At 39.4% G+C, this 26,792-nt stretch overlaps 1 non-coding gene across 1 annotated transcript; it reads right to left on the reverse strand.

Annotated features, from left to right (window-relative positions):
* Window positions 1-12,557: 12,557 nt before the first annotated feature.
* Window positions 12,558-12,664, reverse strand: LOC131247730 (small nucleolar RNA R71). Its single transcript, XR_009172002.1, has one exon. It is a non-coding gene; the product is annotated as a small nucleolar RNA R71 (small nucleolar RNA).
* Between the last annotated feature and the right edge of the window lie 14,128 nt (window positions 12,665-26,792).

The raw sequence follows: 26,792 nt of genomic DNA on the forward strand, positions 1-26,792 counted from the left end.
GAAAATCTACACCTTATATTTGGTGGATCCCCTCTAGATTATGGTATGTCCCAAAAATCAGTTTTACCAGAAACTCAGGTGGGCCACACAATCCGTAACATGTAAAACCATGACTAAAACATTTAAAAGTACTTGGTGGGGCCCACATAAGTTTTAGAATGGACTGAAATTTGTTCTGACCCCTCATCCAAATAGGAAACACACAGTGGATGGGTTAGATGTCTAAACAAATCTCAGGGTCCTATAAACAATATGGAAGCTTTCAATGGGTGGACATCCATTATAAACTCTTGTTTATGGTGTGGCTCATTTAATTCATGGATTGATCTGATTTTTAATTCTAAGATCCACCATTGAAGGGTGCATCTAGCTGAAGGTGTGGATCTCTGACACGTATTACTGTGGGGACCATAGGGCTTGACCAGATGGAAAACTCCCATGAGGGTGAAACTTATAGGACCTTTTCAAGATTATTAGAGGAGTACAGCCCATATAGAATATCACTATTGAACAATTCCACAAAGGGCAGTTTGATAATTCAGAAAAAGACTCAACTTGCTAATGGGGATATTGGTAGTTGAGATGGTTACTGCAGGCCCTCACTAGCTGGGACCCAATAGGTCCTCCATGCAATTTGGTGGACAAGTTAACAGCTCAACTTGCTCATAAGTGTCAACTTGTCACACGTATACACCATCCAATCCGTCCAATGTTTGACCCACCACAAAGAACGCATAATTTAAAAAAGAAAGTCGTAATCCACTCATCATGTGGGCCACAATCCATAGAATAGTAGAAATCCACCAATCTGATTATGTGTGCACCAATTGATGAATGAATTGCCCTTTTTTTTGCACCAATGGTCTAACGATAGTAGGTTGAACCTTTTGGACGGGTTGGATATTGTATAAACATGACAAGTTCTCAATTTTACACAAGCCGGACTGAAACATGGACATCCAACGATTTGTATGTGAGACCTATTTAAAAAATAGGTGAAGCCTTGCTTTTGCACTAAATTCGGATTCTAGAAGGTATATGCTAGTGCCACTGACTCACATATGTCATTCGATAACATTAGCCTACTACTTGACAACTAATGATATATTCATGCACGTCAAAATCAAGGTAGAAGTGTCTACAAGAATGGGAATAAAATGATTTTTGTGGTTTTTAGTTTCTATCAATTGCTCTAGTTCTCATTTTAATATACCAAAGGAGTGGCACATGCGACTCGTATGACGGGTGGCTGTAAGAGCTTTTTTTTTTAGATAAAATGTTTTCTTTTATAATGAGTGAAATCTTAACTAGACAACTATATTATAATTAGGGTTTCAAAATATCTGTTGCATTATTTAAAATATACTATCAGGACCCTTAAACCAAAAGTTGATTATTCATTGAGACAATGGGTGAAATATTAACATACATGATGCCTTGAGTAAAAATAGTGGACATATAGTGGACCTGGTTAAAATTTGAAAGGGCACTAGGAATAAAAAGGCACAATTATCAAGGGGTTGACAAGATTAAATACCTAAGATGTGGTGAAAACCTGAAAGACCATTATAGGAAAAATTGACGAGCAGATTGGATGTGACGAAAACCCAAAATGACACTATAGGTAAAAGTAGTTAGAAAAAATAAAATAAAATTACAGATCTAGGTAAGCACGAGTCCAAGCAAGGTAGATATAACAACCAAATCCTTCAACCATACTTAGAATTAGGGTAGAATCTCCTCCAAACACTTTTTAAATATATTCTATCCCTGAGAGTCCATTTGAAAAGGTTATCAGGTAACATATGGCCGAGTTAAAGTACCTGATTCATGCAATCCAAAGCACCAAAATCCAAACAACAAATCATATAGATAGGTTGGCACAAAAGATTTTTTTAAAAAATTTTATTTCTTCCATAGATAGTTCTATTTGCCTTTTCAAATTAAAAAAATAAAAATAAAATGGGTGCACATGTATATAAATAAATGAACACCCAACCAAAAACCATATTCATCTCTGTAGGTTGCATCACTCAAGCCATTGGCGTCTCCTTAGGAGCACCCAACCAAACAATAACCTCGGGACATTACCTAGGACATTACCTAGGTGAGTCTCACTCTCTTTATACTAACTTTTCAACTCTTTGACTAAAATCAATCACTTTTCCTTTACGAGATACCCTTGTCTCCCACAAGATCGTTCTGTCAATTAAAAAATTGCCTGAAGTTGGACACTGAACAGTGAGCCCATCTCAATAAAATCTGGTCTTGATCGCATCTACTAGATTGATTGATTATATTTATCTTGAAAAATAAAATAAAAAATTGCAATAAAAGCTTACTCCGATCATAACCATTGCAATCCCCAGTGAATATGAAATCACATCAAGCTTTTTTTTTTTTTTTTAAGGCCAAAATAAAAAACCGCATGATGAAGCCTCCCCGTGAGATCAAGTAGATATTTTTAGAATAAACGCTCCGGAAAAGTTTTTCAAAAATATTTTACAATAAAAACCCACGGAACAATGTTCTATAAATGAGGTCTTCTTTCAAAAAATTTAAAATTTAAAAATTTAAAAAATACACATGCGCACATATTTAAGGCACTGGGCACTCTTCCATAATTCCCGGTGGGTACTGACGCAACAATAATAAATGGTTTGGTTTTTTTTTTTTTTTTGTCCCGAATTCTTAACCTCCTCTGAAATCATAAGTGGAATATGGGACAACTAATCTAAACTTTCAGTGTCAGCTTGATCATCTCCGAATGCAAAGCGATTACGTCCAGGCTAGAACAACCATACTTCAATACATGGGAAAGCCTATTATAATCAAATTGTCAAAGTCAAAAACTCAAGTGGCAAAAGGAAAACTCAGGTGACTCCAGTTCAGGACAGTTATTAATGCTAATGCATTTGTAATGTGGGATATCCGTAAAGCCGTAGAACACAAACAACTACGTGTTACAAATGACCTATCTTACAAGTGATCCCAAGGGATCATGCAGCATCAAAAACAAACTTTTCATATCCAAGCAGGTTACCCTCGTAAGGCTACAAAATGCGTAAGGGCTCTACCACCAAAAATCCAGACTCACAGACACTTGATGTATAAATACCAATCACGGTGTGAAAGAGTTACGATTTGATATCTCGTAAAGCTGCAGAAAGTGCATGGACAAATCACGACATTTTCTCCAACCCTCGGAAGATGCCCTAGCTAATCTTCAATTAGACGATCATTTTGACAATGGCACTTCGGTTGGAAAAAACCAGACCGCGTCTGTCTGCTAACCCAAAAGGTGGGGTATCCACTCACTTTAGCATTCGGTTGCCCACAACTTTTCCCAAAGGGAGGGTATCTGTCGACACCCTCACAAAAATTGAGATTAAACTACTCTTTTGACCTTGACTGAGCTTCGATAAAATAATTCCTGGGCAATTCAAGGACTGTTGAAAATCCAATCGATCAAGTGGGCATGACTCTTGGTACGTCGCAATAACAATCAACGAACCTGATCAATTGATCTAGAACTTGACAAATCAAATCTCAATTGATCATCCAGACGCTATGGGAACCCTGATTAGTACCCTAGAATCATCTCCATATGATTTGTAAAACATCGCAAATCCAAATGGGTTGCACATTTAAGGTTCTCGGCACCTCCCAAACGCAACCAATAGACTAACAAAATAAAACCATGAGCTCGTAGCAAGCCCACAGTGATGTCATCATCTCCGTTCCTATTTTTCACTCCTATAGGTGTCTAGGGACCCATTCTAGATTGCCACGTAGACCGTTGACCAACCACTAGCCGACGAACACCCGGGACTCCTTTTGCAGTGACCAAAGATTTATATGCTCTCAAACAGATTTTGTATGGTAAATTTTTGCCAAGTGTCCAACATTGACCAACTGCTAGTTGATGATTTTTGTTTATAAATGCAGCGTAATGCTACCTTTCGGGGGGACTAGAGAATAAAAAAGAGAGAGAATAGGTAGAGAGAGCCAGAAGGAGTTGAAAGAGCCATCAGGGGCGAGCCCTCTTCTCCAAAAACTTCAGAAATTTCTGATTGATGCCGAAGCCCTGCCCAACTAAAAGCCTGAATATTCAAAGCCACACAGAAAAAGACACTAAAGTCAAAAGAGTAAGGTTGGAATACGAGATATCTAACCATCCATTTAATTTTATTTTTTGCAGAAAAGGGTGTCGGGTTTCCCATTTTCCTTCTCACATTTCAAATCAAACGCATCCCTGACACATCAAAAGCACACACTCACTTTTTTTTCTTTTTCTTTTTTTAAATATTTTATTCTGCAATACTCTCTCTTGTCCATCCTTTTTTAAATAAAAAAAACCTATACGGGGTCTTAAACCCTACACGGTAAGGCTAGGTGCTGTTTATTTTCTCTTTTTGCATGTTCAGAGTCTTAAACTACACGAAACACAAATAGATGAAATAATGTTGAAATTCTCCCTAAAATAATGTACCATAAAGTAAAGACTGCGCATTTCACGGGCGAACAAGGGTACCTAACTCGTTCCTTTTTCATAACTGAGGCTTTTACTCCGAATCAACTGTCGCAGATCAATCACACGAGTCAGATGAGTCAATGAATTTCACGATTCCCCGACCTTTAAGCGATTCTATGATTTCTAGTTGATCGTAGACTCTAAAGTTTTATTCGGCTAGTGGCCACTTCGAAAATCAAATACATTTTTACATCTAAGTAAATTCTACACCTGCTTTGTGCAATTGATAAGCAGAAGTGAAGGTGACCACTTACATGGCGGGTGAGGTTCATAAGTGTTTTTTACTATGTTACTCTGCAAAGGCGATGTCACACGCATGCATGCATGTGCAAAGAACCACCATGCACTGATAAATAATTAATGAGCAAGCATGCGATGACTTGTCATTAATGGCTACCTGCATGCGCCTCGAGCTCCAACCGTCATCCCTTATCTCTTTATAAATACACTTCTTGTTTCTCATTTTACACAAAAATAAAAATAAAAATATTCTTCTCATCTTTTTCTCTAGTTCTTCTCTGAATTTTCTCCCTACATCCTTTCTTAGGGGCAAATTAAAAAGAGCAACTTGAGTTCATATGGCTGAGATCATGCATACACCTGATCACAACTATTCATCTTGGAGGAAAATTGTTGTATCTTGGGAGCATAATGTAGAGATGAGAATCAATTATGATTTTTCACTGATTTTCATTAAACGAAATAGAGTACATATACACAGAGGAATAACAAGATCACTCCTAAATACAAGAGGAAGTCCTAGTCTTAAGGAAGACTCAACTATTCTGCTATATACAAGGAAATCTTTGAATTTGAATAAAGATCTGATAACAGATCTTTGTTACATGCTGATACATAATTGCCAAGACCCAGTATATAGTGTAACATGCATCAGCTCTCCAGAGATTATTTATATTACTTCTTGTTTATGATAATTTGATTTCTACTTTATCTCTTTACAAGAACCAACAAAACATACCCATGGGCCTGCGATGAATGCCCTTGAGATCTTGCACAATAGAAAAACTAGATGGAATCACTTGCATTAGCCGAGGTTAGATTTAACTACCCATTTTAAGAGGTTTGATTTACCGCTTTCGGTCCAAATAAGTTGATGCCCATTGCATCCCTCCTCTAACATGATCAAAATGTCCTTATAAAATTTGAAAATGATGAATGTAACATCATCGTCATAGAATAGTTTCGGGGGATAGAAAATAATTTCTAATATGCTACTATGAGTCATGCCATTGTAATGGGTGTGTGGATAAAAGAGAAGATATCTTCATTTTCTTCTCAAAAATTGTGATTGAGTCGAGATTGAGTCCATAAAGAGAAAGAACTCTCTCTTTAAAAAAAAAAAAAACAAAACTGAGAAATAAAAGTGATATTATTGATGAAAGTCTTAATAAAGCCTATTTACAAAGCCCTCTAATATGATTTATATAAACACTAAAACTAAAATTTATAACTTTACAAAATAATAAACTTTTTTAAAATATTAATTTATTAAAAATAGTAAATAACTTCTAAACTGACTTCAACTCTTTCCCATCATTCAAAAAAAGACTTTAAACCAATCAAGGACACTTCTAATCCTAAAATACTCTAAAAATAATAAAATAGTAAATTTTGACTAAAAAATTAAAATTAATCCTTAAAATGACTTTCTTTTTCCTTCGAAAACTATTTGGGCGCCAATTCCCAAGACCCACATCTCGTTGATAGCTTTAAAACATCTTATATCATATGCATAAAATGAATAACCAATTGCAAAGTTGTGGTCGTCAGAAGTTATAATGCATACTCAACCTTGATCAAACTTTATAACTCATTTTTTTAAAATTCTAACCATTTATGTAATTGTCCATAATATTGTACTGCATCGTATACACTTTTTCTTTTCTTTTTTTGTTAATTTTCAAAACTACGTAAGGGGCTTTGTTTCTTCAGGAAAGCACATGTAGACAAGATTGGATTCAGTGGATCGGACCCACTTGTGTAGTCTTGAGTCAATAAAGATTCAGTGACTCAATGGACTCGTGTAGTCTTGAGTTAGTACTTAGTATGCACTAGCTTGAATTGAGGTTAACTCCCGGTATCAAATTAGATCATGTACTATTAGTCTGAGTTGACTCAAAATCAGATCATGTATTAACTTAGGCAAGTCACACGGGACAATGTTGGGTTTGAATCCTTTCCTAAGTGGTAGACTCTGGGGAGTTTCAACACGGGGTCTTGGGTTTGATACCCATAGGTGGTGAAATCCCACTACGGTTGCGTCTGTAACATTTAAAAAGAAAAAAGAAAAAAAGGGACAATGTTAAAATCATTCATGGAAGATTACACTTTTTTATGTCACATAGAACCCATCCGAATGTTAAAATCATTCATGCAAAATTAAGCTTTTTCATAATTTTGTGACTCAGACCACTTCTAAATCTTGAGTCATTGAGGGCATGTTTGGTCCATGGAATTAAATGGTATTGAATTGTATTAGATGGGATTAACAATATTATTACATCATGATTGCATGTCTTAAAATACAATGGTATTTTAGCCATTCAATCCCATGTTTGGGATAAATTCTTGCTACGGGGAAAGAATTGGATTAAGCAAAATCCTATTTAGTGGATCATGGAATTGTAATCAACGAGCCAAATTTACAACGGATGCTGGTCACTTGTACACGCGTATATAATTAGAATATCATGTATATAAGGTGTATATGGATGGATGGCACAGATAAACACCTGCATCAATGTGGGACCTATGTGTAGTGGATATCAAAATCCATGAAAATCCTATATGGGACCAAATGCAATTCTATCCCACTTAATCCCAACCTTTTCTGTCCTCCCCAAACACCCAATGGAATTTGTACACGACCAAATGTAATTCCATCCCCCCTAATCCCATCTAATACCCACCTAATCCCTTGTAAGGGCCCACTGTAAGTGTTGTTTGATCCACACCGTCCATCCGGTTAACATGATATCATTTTAGGGCATGATCCAAAGAATTAAGCAGTTCCAATGGTGGAGTGGACCCCATGACAGAAAATAGTGTGGAGAGAGACGCCCACCGTTGAAACCCACTTGAGGATCATCATCAGGTACATTTATGATCTAACCCGTTCATATGTTAATGCAGAAATGAAAAAAGGAAAAACATATCATTCATACACTCAAAAACGGCTCTGACTCTTGCAAGGGATCAATGGTTGTCCTCGTCACTCAATCATCCACAGTTCTCTGTTATGGCTCCACATCAAGCATTGGATCTAACTAATTCTTTAGATCATGCCTTAAAATATGATTTCTAAAAAGGGATGAACCAATGATGGATACATAACATACATCATGGTGGGAAATTAGTCACTTCACTTTCATAAGAAGTCTCACATTTCACCGTAGCATATAATCTTTACAATTCCAAGAGACTTATGATTTCCTAAGTCCAGTTGTGGTATTAGATGGAAGTCACGTAGGCTAGCTCGACTACCAATTTGAAATATCGTAAATCAAATCCCGACGCACAGGACCCGATTAGTCCTTTCAAACTTACAGCGAAAGTCTTCCCAAACATAAAATACTTTCAAACCCGGGACTGGAAAATGCCACTCTCACTTAATCCCACCTAATCCCACGCGCAAAGATCGTGTACTATCAGGTAGAACTCATTCAGACAAGTCGCATGCAATCATCCTAAGTATTAAAATCATTCGAACAGTATTAAGCTTTTCATTTATTGTAGGTCTCCGACAAAAGTCATTGGACAGGTGAGGCCATTTTAATCTCTGGTCCCACAGATCTCCTCAACGTTTGTGGTCTTTGCTCCTGATGTGGCCCACAGATACCTGTTTGTTATGGACAGGTAAAGTTGATTGAGCTAGATTGGACCCATGCATCATTAAGAGAGATGAACGGTGTTAGAAGCAATCAATTGGCCTAAGCATCTGAATCTTGATCGAGGCCATTTTTTTGTTGCACCTGGAATTAGGTCGAGGAAAGAAATGACGTCCCAAAAATGTTTCAGTGCGAAAGATCCTAACCCTTCAATTACTGGCTTGCCAATTTAAGATTAGGAGAAAATACAACGACCGTTTAAATAAAGGGCCCAAGATTGATGGCTAGGATCTTAAAATTTGGAATTTTTAAGTGTGCACCATCAGATCAACGAACCATCAGACCTATTTGCATACGCAAGGCACAAGAGGACACTATCCATGTGCTTGATGAATGGAGACCTTTATGTCTACATCACAATACACGATATGTCTCTGAGAAGACAGACACACAAGGATGCTCTACATCTTTGACACGTGGTCTCCTAATTACATCCCCACCTTCCTTTCTCATGGTGGGCCCCAAACGAACATCTTAGAAACTGAAGGCCCACCGATGGCTGAAGAGCATTAAAGACTTATCACTTGCTTTGGTTTGGTCCGGACATCAACCAAAGGTAGTTATGCCTAACACATGACTCAGCATTCCGTAATCAATGCAAAGGTAGTTATGCCTAACACATGACCGAGTTAGGGCTGACGCGGCTCGTTTCGGTTTTGAAATAGGCCTGACCTAAACTCGACCCGGCTCAGTACCGTGTCCATGCTTGACCAATCTGAGGAATTTACCACGGTAGATGCCACCTTTTATCTAGCAGTTTTTTTGAAGCAAAACAAACTTAACTTACCAACTTAGACGTTCATGTACTGACAACAAATTTGAGAATGAAAATACCTCTCCTTTCATTGCCGTTGCTTTTACTCACGTTGCTTTCTATTGAGGGTCAAATATTACATATCAGACCTAGTTATTGCATGGATTTACCAGTATGATACCGTTTAATGGCCCGAATTAATCGTGTTTGTGATGCAGAGTGTATTTACGAGCATGGACTAAAAAAAGAGTGCTAGAATTATGGATTTGACACTTCGAAGTTACCAGAGCAAGGGACGCATTCCAGAGAACCAAGACTGAAGAATTTACATGCCAGGGATCCGAAAAAATCAAGTCATTCACGTTAAAGAGGCCCGAAATTGATAAAGAATGCAAGATCACATAGTTCCCGCCATCTGATTGGCCCAAGACTTCATAGATGGCCTAAGGGCCATAAATTAACCGTACATATAAAATTTCAGCCCTCGGATCACTATGAAAGTACCCCAACTGACAGATCAGCCCATAAACCATTGATTCTGACCCGCCTGATATCTGGATATACTCCAATTTTGGTCTCAACCCATTAAATTAGATGGGAAAGCAGATGGACGATGTGGATTTACCAAAAGAAGCAAGGTGGGTCCCACTTTACGCGCGTGCGTGTGCATAGCACACGTACACTCACGGTGCATCGAACCAACTAAAGCGGGCGTATTCTTCCCAAAACGGCAACGCAGCATAACGGACGGACGGCGACCGTTTTACAGACGCTAGTGGGCCCCACAGAGCGTACATACTGATAATCTAAACCGTCCATCTTGTAGAGGGCCATGAATACTTCAAACCTACGCTGATTTTTTGGACCCATGCAAGCACACGTGCGCAATACATAGGCCATAAGTGGACTGCCCTGCAACGTTCAAATTGATGTTTGAATGATTTCTTCTCTGATTCTGAGTCAATGGACATGAAAAACCATTCATTTCTGACCGAAATTTCGAGGGCAATCTAATGGACGGGGTGGATTTCCTCGAAAACACCTTTGTGGAGCCCACCGATCACGTCAGCGCCGGACGTGAGAAAGGCTACGTACGTCCGCGAAATCTGATTTTTCAGGCAGTTGTGGCCCACCATCTTTGATCATATGGCAGATCTGAACCGTCCATCGTGTAGGCCAGCCAAAATACTTCCAAGAGACGTTGATTTTACAAAAATAATGTAAGGAACGCGAGAGTTATGAAGCCTCGAACTTGGCTGCGAAAAGGCTTTCGCTGCGCGTGCGATAGCTTCTCAAATCCGATTTTCACCACTCCAAAAGCTATAAAAAGAGTTCCAAACGTGGAGAAGAGGGTGTGCTTGAACAGGGGACATCAGATAGAGAAAAAGAGGCGGAGAGAGAAGTGTTTGAAATTTTTATATATTTTTTCTTTATTTTTCTTCTTTTTCCTATGAATTATGTTGAAATCTAGTCTGATTATGTTAGGCTAAACCTCTTAGCTAGGGCTAAGAGGTGAAGCTTGTGGTGTGATGGGAGCTTCTACAGGTTTGATTTAAACTGAACTGATTGACTCTGTTTTGATTTAAGAAATTCTTTTAGTGATTAATGGTTTGTTGTGATTTAAATTACAGTAGATCTGTGATGGCTTGAATAATTCCTTTCATTTTATTTTGATGTTCGGAAACCCTATTGTTCGCCATCGTCTCATAGACATGGTTGGATGATGGAATCGTTCCTAACACTCATACATCTTTTAGTTGGTTATGAATTAGTCTAAGTTCTGTTGTTTACCTTGTCTCTTAGGCATGGATTTGTGATGGAATCATACCTAATTCTTATACCTTTCATCTCTTGAAAACTATATCAAGTAAGTTCAGTATAATATCCATGAAGCAGGCATAAGATCTCCCTGATCTCTACAAGTGGATCCTCTGAATCCCTAGTTCCCTTTCTCTGAATTCTTTAAGTTTAGATTAATATTTCACCATTATTTCTCAAATCACAATTGGTTTAGATTTCATCTTAGCCTAGTTCTAGATCTGGTTATTTTCAGATAACGTACAGGTTTCAGTCCCTGTGAATTCGACATCGGTCTTACCGAGTTTATTACTACATCACAACCCTGCACTTGGGGTGTGAACAAGTTTTTGGCGCCACGTTTCCTAAAGTTAACTGGTTTTAGGATTAGTTTAAGATTAGGACTTTTCTGATTTTTAGGATTTATTTTAGAATTTTCTAATTCTAGGTTTTTCTTTAATTTTTAGAAATTTTCTATTTAAATAACTTTCTATTTTTAGATAGTTTTCCTTTTTTTTTAGAAACTAACCCAACTTTCTTATTTTGTAGGATTCTGAGATAGGTTTCTAAATTGGTAATTTCTCTCTTCCTTACTATTTCTAGATTAGGATTCCTTTTTAGTAAGTTTTTAATTCTAACTCTTTTAGAATCTAATTTTGTTTCCTATTTTATTTTTAGAAATTTTCTATTTTAAGACTTTCTGTTTAGAAACTAACTTTCCTGTTTTGTAGGCTTATTAGAAATTTCTAATTCAGTACGCTCTTTCTAAATTTTTACTTTCTAATTTAGGAATTCTTCCTTGTTTCTTTTTATTTCTATATTTCTCTTCTTAGGAATTTTATAGGCTTGCTATTCTTAGAAACTAACTTGTTTTGTTCTATTTTGCAGGTTTCAATTTAGGGACTCCAATTTGGTAACTTCCTTCCAACCCTCTTTCTCTTTTTAGGTTTTTTATTTTCCTTCTTGGGATTAGGTTTAGAATTTGATTGAGGGCTGCGAGTGTTTCATGCCCGAGTGGGCTCGTGACAACACTCGACGTCTCTTGACTGAAGGAGGATTAGTTGAGGGGTTAACTGTCCATCGTAGGATTAGACACCGCTCGAAATCTCCTGAGTTAATTGAAGATATGGCTGGAAATCAACCTCTTCTACCCCAACCTAGGGTAGAAGATCTCCAGGATGAGAATGAGGTGCATCAAGCACCCCCGCCTCGTACCTTACGAGATTACTTGCAACCGGCGGGGGTGAGTACGCCCTCATGCATGGTTTTTCCTGAGAATGCAGGACGTATGGATATCAAGCCAGGGGTGATCCAACTCCTCCTTAAATTTCATGGCTTTGAGTCAAAGAATCCTTACTTACATTTAAAAGAATTTGACGAGATCATGGCTACTTTATACTTTCCTAACGTGTCTGATGACACGGTCAGGTTGAAACTCTTTCCCTTTTCTTTGAAAGAGAAAGCCAAGACGTGGTTACATTCACTACGTCCTCGATCAATTGGCAGATGGAATGACATGACAAGGGAGTTCATTAAGAAGTTTTTCCCATACCATAAGACGAACACCCTGAGAAAGTCGATCATGAACTTCGCCCAAATGGAAGATGAAACATTCTTCCAATGTTGGGAGCGGTTCAAGGATCTTGTCAGTTCATGCCCACAATATGGTTTTGAAACGTGGCGCATCACGAACTTTTTCTATGATGGACTGACATCTCCCATGCGCCAATTAGTTGAGACGATGTGTAATGGGGAGTTTATGAATAAAGGAGTCGATGAAGTGTGGGATTACTTTGATAAACTTGCTGAGAACACACAATCATGGGACATCTCCCCTAGACCTAGTACTACGTCTAGGCCGACTCATTCCAAGGAAAGGGGTGGAATGTATCTCCTGAGAGAAGACGATAATATTAATGCTAAGGTAGCTAATCTTACTAGGAAACTCGAGGCCATGGAATTTAAGAAGGATAAGGCTAAGGATATTGTTTGTAGCATCTGTGGTTGCAACATTCATACTACTGAAAACTATCCAACTATCTCTGCCTTTCAAGAGGTATTAAATGAGCAATCCAATGCTGTAAGCAATTACCAAAGACCTTTCAGTGGGCCCACCTCTAACACATACAATCTTGGCTGGAGAAATCATCCAAACTTCAGTTGGAGGAATGGATAAACCGCTACACCTCAAGGTTACCTAAATCAAAATCCAACTCAAGAGAAACCTCAAGAGGATTCCGTTCTGAAACATTTTCAAAAGCAAGAGCTTTTCAATCAGGGTATGCTACAGGCCTTCCAAGATCTAACAAAAGCAATACAAGGACTTAAGGTTGAAAATATGATTGGGAACAAGGGGAGCTTCCCAGCTCAACCTCTTCCCAATCCTAAACCGTAATATGAAGTTAGTGACCCAAGCTCTTCAAATCAGATGGAGCAAGCTAAATCCATCACCACTCTTAGGAGTGAAAAGATCATTGACAAAACCATTCCGATGAGGGCTGAAAAGCCTAAGGACACGGAAGTGGATAAAGAAGATAGATCTAGCCATGCTCCACCAGAGTTAGAACCGGAACCTCAAAGAAAGCCGGTTGCTCCATTTCCCTAACGGTTGGTTGCACCAAAATCACTCTCTAACTCTCAGGATATTCTAGAGGTGTTGAAACAAGTGAAGGTCAATATTCCACTACTTGATGCCGTAAAACAAATACCTTCATATGCCAAATTCCTGAAAGACTTATGTACGACCAAAAGACGGCAAAATATTCAAAAGAAAATCTTCCTGACTGAGAAAGTGAGTGCCATCCTAAAGCAAGATGTGCCGCAAAAATTCAAAGACCCCGGTAGCCGAACCATATCATGTGTAATTGGGGACTATCAAATTGATCACGCACTTCTTGACTTAGGAACGAGCGTTAATCTTATCCCCTACTCGGTATACAAACAGTTGGGCTTAGGTGAATTAAAACCCACCTTAACCACACTACAACTTGCTGATCGCTCTGTTCGTATACCAAGAGGGATAATTGAGGATGTGTTGGTCCAGGTTGATCGATTTTAGTACCCAGTTGATTTCATCATCCTGGATACCGAACCCATCGGTAACACAAGCACTCGGATTCCGGTCATTCTTGGTCGCCCATTCCTTGCCACACAAACGCAATTATCAATTGCAGGAATGGTGTCATGAGTATGTCTTTTGGGAATATGACATTAGAAATGAATATCTTTTTCAACACGGCCAGACGGATAGAGGAAGATGATGATATCTACGATATTAACATGATCGATACTTTCGTGGATGACAGGACACCCCTTACCTTATCCTCTGATCCTCTAGAGACGTGCCTGGCCCACTCCCATGAGTTTGATGATGACATAATTAGGGAGACGTGTGCCATGCTTGATGTGGTACCGGTACTTGAAGTTAACCGGTGGAGGCCACAATTTGAAGAGTTACCCCAAACTGATGAAGTGCCTCTACCGTCTAACCTCAAGCCACCGAAGCTTGACCTAAAACTTTTGCCCTCTGATTTAAAATATGCATACTTAGGTCAAGATGAGACATACCCGGTGGTGATTTCTGCCCACCTTGAGAAAGAACAAGAGAGTATGCTCATATCTACTCTCCTGGAGCATAAGGGAGCCCTTGGATGGACAATCGCGGACCTCAAGGGAATCGACCCCTCGATTTGTACTCACCGCATATATCTTGAGGATAATGTGAAGACCGCTCGGCAACCACAACGTAGACTAAATTCAAACATGAAGGAAGTGGTTAAGGCCGAGGTTCTTAAACTATTGGATATGGGTATCATATATCCTATATCTGATAGTCAATGGGTGAGTCTAACTCAGGTGGTTCCTAAGAAGTTCGGGATCACCATCGTAGCCAATGCCAATAATGAACTCGTGCCGACTAGAGTCACTACTAGTTGGAGGATGTGCATTGACTACAGAAAATTAAATACCGTCACGAGAAAAGACCACTTTCCTTTGCCCTTCATTGATCAGATCTTGGAAAGGTTAGCTGGTCATTCCTATTACAGTTTCCTTGACGGGTATTCGGGCTACAACCAGATAGAGATTGCCCCTGAAGATCAAGAAAAGACTACGTTTACATGTCCCTACGACACCTTTGCTTACCGAAGGATGCCGTTTGGACTATGTAATGCTCCTGCCACCTTCCAGCGATGTATGATGAGCATATTTTCTGATATGGTGGGGCAATATTTAGAGGTCTTTATGGACGATTTCTCTGTCTTCGGTCTATCTTTCAGCGAGTGCTTGGAAAGTTTTAAATGTGTGCTGAAAAGATGTAAAGAAAAGAACTTAGTACTTAATTGGGAGAAGTGTCATTTCATGGTTCATAAGGGAATTATCCTTGGACACATTATTTCATCCAAAGGAATCGAGGTGGATAAGGCAAAAATCGATCTTATCTCTAACCTACCTCCACCCAAGAACATAAGGGACGTGCGATCCTTCCTAGGACACGCCGGGTTTTACAGAAGATTCATAAAGGACTTTAGTCTCATCTCTCGTCCTCTATGTAATCTACTTCAAAAGGATGCACCATACGAGTAGACTGAACCATGTCAGGAAGCTTTCACTAAGCTTAAGGGCATGTTAACTACTGCACCTATCTATAACGCCCTGTGTTTTCAATACCCGAGTGCGACGCGTCTGATTATGCTCTTGGGGCGGTCCTAGGCCAGAGAAAAGATAAGAAGCCCTACGTCATTTACTACACAAGTAGGACTCTGAATCCCGCCCAAGTGAACTACTCGACTACGGAAAAGGAACTCTTAGCCGTAGTGTTCGCCTTGGACAAATTTAGGTCCTACTTGATTAGATCCAAGATCATTATTTACACCGATCATGCAGTGCTTAAGTATCTTCTTCCTAAGAATGATGCTAAGCCCCACGATACGATGGATCCTCCTACTCCAGAATTTGACCTAGAGATAAAAGATAAAAAGGGAGTAGAGAACGTAGTGGCTGACCATCTTTCTCGCCTTAATCCCTCTGATTCCCTTGAAACAACACATATCAATGACATGTTCCCCGATGAACAATTGTTCAGAGTCTCCCATTCACCTTGGTTCGCTGATATTGCTAATTATCTTGCCACAGGTTCCATACCGACACATTGGACTGTGCAAGATAAGAAAAAAATTTTCACCAAGGTACGTAACTTTTTCTGGGATGATTCGTATTTGTTTAAATATTGCCCAGACCAAATCCTGAGGAGATGTGTGCCAGACGATGAGCATCAAAGTATCATCTCCTTTTGTCACTCACAGGCCTGTGGTGGTCACTTTTCTGCTAAAAAGACCACGGCCAAGATTTTGCAGTGTGGCTTTTACTGGCCCACCATGTTCAGGGACACTCACGAGTTTTGCAAAGCTTGTGAGCGTTGTTAAAAATTGGGAGCGTTGTCCCGTTGAAATAAGATGCCTTTGAATCCCATTCTTATCATCGAGACATTTGATTGCTGGGGCATCGATTTCATGGGACCATTTCCCCAATCTTTTAAAAATTTATATATTTTGCTCGCTGTAGACTATGTCACTAAGTGGGTTGAAGCGATTCCATGTCGGAATAATGACCATCGCACGGTCATTAAATTCCTAAAAGAGAACATCCTTTCCCGATTCGGAACGCCTCGAGCTATCATTAGTGATGGGGGCTCACACTTTTGTAATAGGCCATTTGAGAGTTTAATGAAGAAATATGATATCTCTCATAAGGTGAGTACCCCATATCACCCACAGACAAGTGGGCAAGTTGAGATTTCTAATAGGGAGATCAAACACATTTTGGAGAAAACGGTTAACCCTGACCGTAAGGATTGGTCAACCCGATTGACTGATGCCTTATGGGCTTACCGTACTGCGTTAAAAACCCCTATTGGAATGTCTCCCTTTAGACTTGTCTATGGGAAGGCTTGCCACTTGCCTGTGGAGTTGGAACATAGAGCTTACTGGGCAATCAAAAAATTGAATTTCAATCTGGACAACCCTGGCTCGCTACGCAAACTTCAATTGAATGAACTCGAAGAAATCCGGAATGATGCATACGAGAACTCGAGAATTTATAAGGATAGAATGAAGGCGTTTCATGACCAACGTATTCTACGAAAATCATTCACACCTGGTCAGAAAGTCCTTTTATATAATTCTTGGTTACATCTCTTTTCAGGTAAGCTTCGATCTCGTTGGACTGGCCCTTATATTGTGGTTACTGCGTATCCTCATGGGGCCGTTGAGATAAGAGATCCGGACAATGGCAAGGAGTTTAAAGTAAATGGACATCGCTTAAAGCCATCCGTCGAGAAATTTGATTCAGAGGACATGTCCATACCTCTGACTGATCCTGTTTACCAGGATTGACCTCCTAGTCTGATGGAGGTATAAGTAGGTTTCCTGTTTTCTTAGGAGTAGGATAGTTTCCTGTATACTATTTTAGGATAGACGGTAAACTTAGCGCTCCTGGCAGCCAACCCAGCTTTTCATTCTGTTTCATTTTCCTAGTTAGTTAGTTCAATGTTTGTGGATAACATTGCTGCAAACCCTCACGAGACTACAACTCGTCCACTAGGGGCAAACTAGGGGTTTAAAGACTTGTTGCATACACTAAATGCAATCGAGAGTACCTGCGAAAGTGGTGTAGGTAGGATTTCATTTTTTTTATTTTTATTTTACTTCTGTTGGTTTCTCTCTTGTGCTGACCCAATCTTACGTAGATATCTTTGGAAAGCCTTTTGATTCTTTTGTCCAGGTACTTTGATTCTTTCGTCCAAGTACTATCTTTCCATCACTCCTCTTATATTTTTGTTGTCCCATGTGCGTTGCATGCTTATTTATTTTACATTGAGGACAATGTAGATTTTAGGTTGGGGGTGGGAGATTAGGTTTCCTAATCAGCATTTTCTTGGTCTCGAGCAAAAATTGTGAAATTTTTTTAATTTTTCTGAACTTTCTTGTGAATTCGAAAGGATTTTAACGGCCATCTAGGGCACTTGGAATTTCAAGATACGTGATGTTGGTAATTTAAGACTCTTGGATTCAGTATCTGTTGGATTTCATAGTTAAGTTTGAATTGTTAATCCAAAATTAGAAGTTGTAAACATTGATTAAGTTATGATCTCACATGTCACATCTCGCTTTCACATTAAGGTTTCAGTTTGATATTGAAGGATTTACTTGGTACTCACTAAGCTTGAAAGGAACCAACCTGAGAAATTGAAAGGATTGGGCGAATGGTCTACACCATAGGTTTGCTCCCTATAGGTGTAGATTTAATTCCCTATGAATGATATGTGAAAAATTTGGGTGTACAGTCTTTATCATAGGTTTGCTCCCTGTAGGTGAGGATATGATTCCCCTTCTTAGCGTCACTTTGAATGAAAAAATCAAAAGCTGAAGGAATGAAAAGATGATCTGTGAGGCAAGTTTTGGTTATCATGAATCTTCTTATTGGTTACCAATGATATCCTGAAATAGAGAAGTGAATTTTAATGATGATAAGCTGAGATTACACTGTACGCTCATAGATCTCAATGATTAGAATTTTTCTAATTAATGGAATAATATTTTGAACTTGATTATGAAGTTTACCGTGCGCTTGAGTCTAGGAGAAAGTAATATCCAACATTCATGAATCTGGGAATTCTCATATCTGGATTATTCTACAAAAATCACTCGAGTTTATAGAAATTGTTTTGTAATTCTCAACTTACTTTTCGCATATTTTGCTCGGGACTAGTAAAATGCTAGTTGGGGGTTGTGTTGAGGGTCAAATATTGCATATCAGACCCAGTTATTGCATGGATTTACAAGCATGATGCCGTTTAATGGCCTGAATTAATCGTGTTTGTGATGCAGAGTGTATTTACGAGCATAGACTAAAAAAAGGGTGCTAGAAGTGTGGATTTGACACTCCGAAGTTACCAAAGCAAGGGACGCACTCCAGAGAACCAAGACTGAAGAATTTATATGCCAGGGATCCGAGGAAATCAAGCCATTCACGTTAAAGAGGCCTGAAATTGATGAAGAATACAAGATCACATAGTTCCCGCCATCTGATTGGCCCAAGACTTCATAGATGGCCTAAGGGCCATAAATTAACCGTACATATAAAATTTCAGCCCTCGGATCACTATGAAAGTACCCCAACTGACAGATCAGCCCATAAACCATTGATTCTGGCCGCTTGATATCTGGATATACTCCAATTTTGGTCTCAACCCATTAAATTAGATGGGAAACCAGATGGACGATGTGGATATACCAAAAGAAGCAAGGTGGGTCCCACTTTACGCACGTGCGTGTGCACAGCACACGTACACTCACGGTGCATCGAACCAACTAAAGCGGGTCAGCGCCTGCTGACCCGCGTCTTCTTCCCAAAATGGCAATTGCTGTTTTGGCGCAGCGTAACAGACGGATGGCGACCGTTTTACGGACGCTAGTGGGCCCCACAGAGCGTACATATTGATAATCTAAACCGTCCATCTTGTAGAGGGCCATGAATACTTCAAACCTACGCTGAATTTTTGGACCCATGCAAGCACACGTGCGCGATACAGAGGCCATAAGTGGACTGCCCTGCAACGTTCAAATTGATGTTTGAATGATTTCTTCTCTGATTCTGAGTCAATTGACATGAAAAACCATCCGTTTCTGACTGAAATTTCGAGGGCAATCTAATGGACGAGGTGGATTTCCTCGAAAACAGCTTTGTGGAGCCCACCGATCACGTCAGCGCCAGACGTGCGAAAGGCTACGCACGTCCGTGAAATTTGATTTTCCAGGCAGTTGTGGCCCACCATCTTTGATCATATGGCAGATCTGAACCGTCCATCGTGTAAGCCAGCCAAAATACTTCCAAGAGACGTTAATTTTACAGAAATAATGCAAGGAACGCGAGAGTTATGAAGCCCCGAACTTGGCTGCGAAAAGGCTTTCGCTGCGCGTGCGATAGTTTCTCAAATCCGATTTCCACCACTCCAAAAGCTATAAAAAGAGTCCCAAACGTGGAGAAGAGGGTGTGCTTGAACAGGGGACGTCAGATAGAGAAAGAGAGGCAGAGAGAGAAGTGTTTGAAATTTTTATATATTTTTTCTTTATTTTTCTTCTTTTTCGTTCTTTGCTGTTGAGAGATCTAGTCCATCCATGTGTAGCTAAACCTCTTAGCTAGGGCTAAGAGGTGAAGCTTGTGGCGTGATGGGAGCTTCTACAGGTTTGATTTAAACTGAACTGATTAACTCTATTTTGATTTAAGAAATTCTTTTAGTGATTAATGGTTTATTGTGATTTAAATTACAGTAGATCTGTGATGACTTGAATAATTCCTTTCCTTTTATTTTGATGTTCAGAAACCCTGTTGTTCGCCATCGTCTCATAGACATGGTTGGATGATGGAATCCTTCCTAACACTCATACGTCTTTTAGTTGGTTATGGATTAGTCTAAGTTTTGCTGTTTACCTTATCTCTTAGGCATGGATTTGTGATGGAATCATACCTAATTCTTATACCTTTCATCTCTTGAAAACTATATCAAGTAAGTTCAGTATAATATCCATGAAGCAGGCATAAGATCTCCCTGATCTCTACAAGTGGATCCTCTGAATCCCTAGTTCCCTTTCTCTGAATTCTTTAAGTTTAGATTAATATTTCACCATTATTCCTCAAATCACAATCGGTTTAGATTTCATCTTAGCCTAGTTCTAGATCTGGTTATTTTCAGATAACGTACAGGTTTCAGTCCCTGTGGATTCGACCTCGCTCTTACCGAGTTTATTACTACATCACAACCCTGCACTTGGGGTGTGAACACTTTCACCCCCTTTTCACTAGGAAATACAAAAAACCTGTTTTCTCCGGCATGAAAATCCCTCCACTGGATTGCACCATTCTCTCGTTGGATTGCATCATCTCCATACATCAGCATTTCTTCATCTTCTGAAAATGGTCGGTCCACCGAAGAAAGCGCACACCATAGGTATATTTTCATATATTGCTTGTTGGCTAAAGCTTGCATCTAGGCCTTTGGTTCATCTATGTACACATCATTCGATGAACATGATGGATTATAAATAAAACATCATTGTGGGCGTAGCAAGCGATATCGAATTTTGGGCTCAAACTTTTAATATAGATAGAAAAATGGATGAATGTCATGGATAGTCCACATAAATTCAAGTTGAATCTTGGGCCCAATTTAGTTAACTCAGCATGATAAAAGCATACGGATCAAAATGATTTCAAATTTTCTCTATTTGACCTACTTCTAGGCAATATGCTCGAGTTGTCGCCGACATTCCCAGTTCATGATTGGTTGAATTCCCCGAGTAATGATCTTAGAATTTGATGTTTGGCTACTTCAATCGCATTTCAAGTTCATTGAAATTCATATTAGGCTACTTCAATTGCATTTCAATTATGTGTTAAGCTAGTTCAATTGCATTTCAAGTTCATTGAAATTCATGTTACCCTCACTGAATTTTTAGTTTCCCCTGCTGAATTTCATGTTTGCCCCGCTGATTTTCATGTTTCCTCCGCTGAATTTCATGTTTGCCCCGCTGATTTTCATGTTTGCCCCACTCAATTTCTAATTTGCCCCGCTCAATTTCATGTTTGCCCCGCTGAAATTCTAGTTTGCCCCGCTGAATTTCATATTTGCCCCGCTGAACTTCATGTTTACCCTGCTGAATTTCATATTTGCCCTACTGAAATTCAAGTTTGCCTCGCTGAATTTCATGTTTACCCCGCTGAAATTCATGTTTGCCCTGCTGAATTTCATGTTTGCCCCGCTGAACTTTATGTTTGCCTCGCTCAATTTCCTATTTGCTCTGCTGAATTTCATGTTTGCCCCGCTCAATTTCTAGTTTGCCCTACTCGATTTCCAGTTTCCCCCGCTCAATTTCACATTTGCCCCCCTCAATTTCTAGTTTGCCCTGCTCAATATCCAGTTTCCCCCGCTCAATTTCCTGTTTGCCCCACTCAATTTCATGTTTGCCCTGCTCAATTTCTAATTTGCCCCGCTGAATTTCATGTTTCCCCCGTTGAATTTCATGTTTGCTAATGGCCTTGAAATTACAGCTAATAGATCATGATACTAGAATTCAGCAATAAAGAAATTATCAATTCTATGACTGTGTGATTGACTACCCTGTGACAATTTATCCCCAGAGACCTATGCATGAAAGTTTTAGGTTGCTTTGTAAATAGGACTCAGATCTTCTTTCTAAGGCATACATATTTTTTTAAAAAATTGAGCGGGGCAAAAACAACAGCACATGAAAACATCACAAGATTATGTGAATTTGAGGCTGAAGTAAGCATATAGTTCAATTTAGTTCATTATTTTTTCCATACAATCACAATATCTTGACGAATGTTGTGGCGTAGGTTTGATGCTGGCCACCAACTTGATACTAACGCTCCTTTATCTGGGCTAGGGATCGACAATAATAGTGCAAAACTCCCACAAGTGCAATTTGATAGGCTATTACATATGTTGATTACAATCAAGCGCTATCTAATAGTCTATTACATATGTTGATTACAATCAACAAGTTAAGAAACAACATGTTCATGGGAAGAGTGTAGCTGAAATAAGGATGTTGAGATGTATAATTGGCAAGATGGTGAATAATAGATTTAAAAATGAATATATTCAAGTGAACTTATGAGTAGTACCAATAGGTAATAAGATGGGGAAAAGTAGAGCTAGATGGTTTGGTCATGCAACAGAGACCAAGAAGCACTCTGATCCTGCTTACCGCCATTGCTCGAGCATGCTTACAGCCATTGCCATATTATTTTAAAATTTTGCAGCCTAAATAACATAACAATGCCAAAGGCATATGATGGTTAGTATATATTATTGCATTTCATAGCTGCTACATTACCACAAAAAGGAGAAAACACTTGAGACTAAGGATGAGCCAGGTCATTGGGTTGAGCCAGGCCTGAATGAGCATGTTTGAAATCATGATGTTGAGAGGGATGAGTGGAAGAAAGTAGCCAAATAAATGCATACAATTGAGGGAACTTAGGAGTAGCCAAATGTGTAATAAGAAAGAAAGTAGACTTTGATGGCTTAGCCATGTGCAAGGGAAAGGGGAAGATCCAAAAGCATGAGGATGTGTTTTGAAGATATTCGATGACCTATGATTTAACAGACAATAGGGTCCTTGATAGAGTGGAATGGCAGAACAAGATTTGCGTAGCCAACCCCATTAGTTAGGATGTATCTGAGTAACATTGCTCCATACAACTAAATATGGGTATTGCTCATTGATTTAGCCCTTTTTTGGCTAAATAGTAGAAATGTGGTAGGATGTGTAGCTGAAATGAGGATGTCGAGAGGTCTCTTTTCTGCCCTCAAATCAACATCCAGATAATTGATATCAGTAGTAGGGAAACAGGACATAACATAAGAGAGGTCATAAGACTTTGAATGGGCAATAGAATAATGATATTCTGGAAGCCAAACAAACATGTCACATGAAGTACGAGGATCGGTTGGCCAAGACTTACTTATTGCCTCCTCTTTAATCGGTCCAATGATGGGATTGGATGGTCAAAATATCATGGTATTTCCAAATATATAATCATTGTGTAATAATGGTGTTAATTCTACTTAATGCAATTCACATACCATTTAATCCCACGTTCTGAACAGTCCCTTACAAGATTCACGAAAGAGCTGAAGCTACCAGGTGTCCTGTAGTTAGGGTGAGGAGAAGATAGAATTGGGATGACCTCAAGGTTAGAACAGGGATAATGGTGAGAGGCTACTGTGGACTCGGAAGTTTCAGTATAAGATTGGCCAGTCTCACTAGAGAAAAACAATAGCGTGCATGAAACCGCATCCAATAATTAAACATGCAAAATCAATCAGCATGTCAAGAGATCGATGTCAAAGGGATAGAAGAGGTGATGCTTACCCATCTGGAAACTGTTTACTTGCCAGTATGCCTGGAGATACTGGCATGAAATTAGTTCGTTCTCTTGGACAACGTGCCAACGTCATATCCTGCCCAATTGTAACATGTGTGGTGGGATCATACAGTGGCATTTTGAACTTATCAGTGGAAACAGATGGGCAAGATTTGAGAAAAGGAGTCGTATGATGTGAATCCTGATGTGCAGGTCCTTGCTAGTGGGCCCATGTAATGGTGACCCAGATTTGCTTTGACTGGCCCCACCATGGATGGGGGATGAACCATATATCTTCCAAATTGGATTCATTAGAGGAAAGAATGGGGAGTTATTTCACACTTCAGTGGCATATGACACTTGATTCACAGGCACTAAGAAATTGTACATGTTGCATACATGAACTCAAAATTAAAATGAATATATTGTTGAACCCACTGTCACTACCGATCCGGTTTTAAATGGATCATGGTTCTTCTTCTTTTTTTTACCCATTTAAAATTCAAGTTAGTCAAAGGTCCACAATGTTAGACCTGATTTTTTTTTATTTTTATTTTTAAAGGATCATTATTTAACATGCTTGGGGATTTTTCCTCTCCATTGTTGTGAACATTATGGAAACATCATTAGAATTACAACAATTTGGTTGCCTCCTCTTCTGTAGACTGAAGGTTTCAAAATCAATTTGAGAAAAAGTGGAACGTGCTGAATTGCCTCACTGTATAAGGTTTGAGAAATCCACTGGATTGGAAAATCAAACCCTTCAATCAGTGGCCTACAAACAAAACAGTCCAAAGATCAAAGGTCTGGGATCTCCCAATCATGTTGGGGACCATCAGATCAATGACCTAGACCACTAAACCATGGCCCCACTCACAAAATTCAGCAAGTCAGCAAACCAAACATTCGCTGATGTGCGGGATCCTGTAATACCTCCACTATCAATTGCATCAGGCCTGCCACAACCCATTGATTTCTTGAGAAGATGATCAGAGAGCTGGGAGGTTATTTGAATCTACCCATCCCTTCCAGCACATTTTAAAAAACATCAGATTCGTTCTTCCCGCGATATGGTTATTCAAACAACTCCTCACTATATGGGAGGAAAGGGGAATCCAAACACCTTAGAAATTGCTTAGACTTTTGCCTGAGGATCTGCCACCTTAGCAACCTCTGAGGTAGCTGATGGACTTTTAGCTTAGAAGGATGAGAAGATCATGTAGCTGAATTTGGCAATATCTGCCCTTTGGATAGAATGGTAGCTGTAATTTTTCTCTAGCAACTAATATTTCTTTTATTGAAGAAAAAAAATGCTAATTTATGGGTTGAGTTGAGCAGTGGTGGTAACGTCTCTAATAATAAGCAATTTGGCAATATCTGCCCTTGTTCGAGAATTGGTGGTTTGGATTCTTCAACCAATCTGATTTTGGGAAGAATGTGATGCACTGACAGTTGATTCCGCGATATAATTTGTTTGATTGAGTTAATGTGTGCCACGTGTGTAGTTTTAAAAGTGCATGCGTATCAAGTACAGAGCAAGAGGATCAATTAATTCTCTTTTTTCTCTTGAGAGGTGTCTTTTGGTTGTGTGCTTGCGTGTGGATGGGCAGTAGCGAACTACGATAACAGAAAACCTTAGAGCTTCATGACCGTTTTTGACAGATTAGCCACGTTTTCCATGGTTGATTTAGTACCCACGGTGGTACGGCAACTCCCAAAAAATCTATCACTTATGGTACACATGGCAGGAAGTGGACGGAAGCGGATTAGGTGAGACCCCGTATCCACATCCCACTGACCCAGTCGACCCCGAGTCACTGTTCCACTGACCCGGTGGACTGGGTCAACCCAATCGACCCCGATTCATTGTCCTGTCCCACTGTCGGGGTCGACTGGGTCCCAACCTGGTCGACCTCGACTGGCTGTCCCATAATGAGCCATTCTCCAACTTCTGGCTTTGATCGTGTGATCATATTGACTAGTGTTGAAAATCCTTGTTACATGGCAGGCAGTCCTGAAGCAATTTAGTGGGCGCTTTGATAATGATTCTGTTTTTGCTGATGAAGCTGAACTTCAGTGGCATCGACAACTTAAAAGACCTCATAGTTCCACCATAGCAGCCAAGGTATCTCAGCTATCAATATCTCAGCCAAGATCTGATTTTGTTTACTTGGCTGTAGTAAATCAATTTCCCTAGATGAGATATATTGTTAAACACCGTGGCTGAGACAATTCTTGAAATTTATGTAGCATTTTCAAAGGCATCTTGTGCGGGGTGTGGAAGGTCTTATTTCTGTTAGCTCAAAGCAGATGGAAATAGGTGAGTACAACTTTGGATCTGAATCTCACTGATTCCACTTAGTTTCAAGGGCTGATATATATTTGGCATTTGTTTGTAGTAACTAAGCTATCTGATGATTCTTGCAAATATGGAAATGGGAACCAGAGTGATGGTTCTGCCCTTGCACGTGCCTCCCTTCAGTTCGGTACTTCACACAATATGATGGAAAAAGAGAGGGAGAATTTGCACACAATCCTTGCGGCGCAGGTTATGATCTACTTTATTTGTTGTTAACATGACACTGGCACTATATTCCATCAAAATAGTGATTATGAGATCCTTAACCATGTTATCCGAATTTTTATGGCAGTTTACTTCCTCTTTTCTGTGATGAATGGGTAATAAGCAGGAGACGGCTCTTTTCTTTGCCATTACTGAACCTCTGTGGCAGCAATATGAAAGAAACAAGTTTGGATAGCATAGGAGAATGTTTAATGGGACCTCTTCTTTCACTTCCAACCCTACCTGTTCCTTGGCTTTTCAAACTTCACCATTCACCACAGTTGT

The sequence above is a fragment of the Magnolia sinica genome, chromosome 5, assembly GCF_029962835.1.
Source record: "Magnolia sinica isolate HGM2019 chromosome 5, MsV1, whole genome shotgun sequence".
In the NCBI taxonomy this organism is placed as follows: domain Eukaryota; kingdom Viridiplantae; phylum Streptophyta; class Magnoliopsida; order Magnoliales; family Magnoliaceae; genus Magnolia; species Magnolia sinica.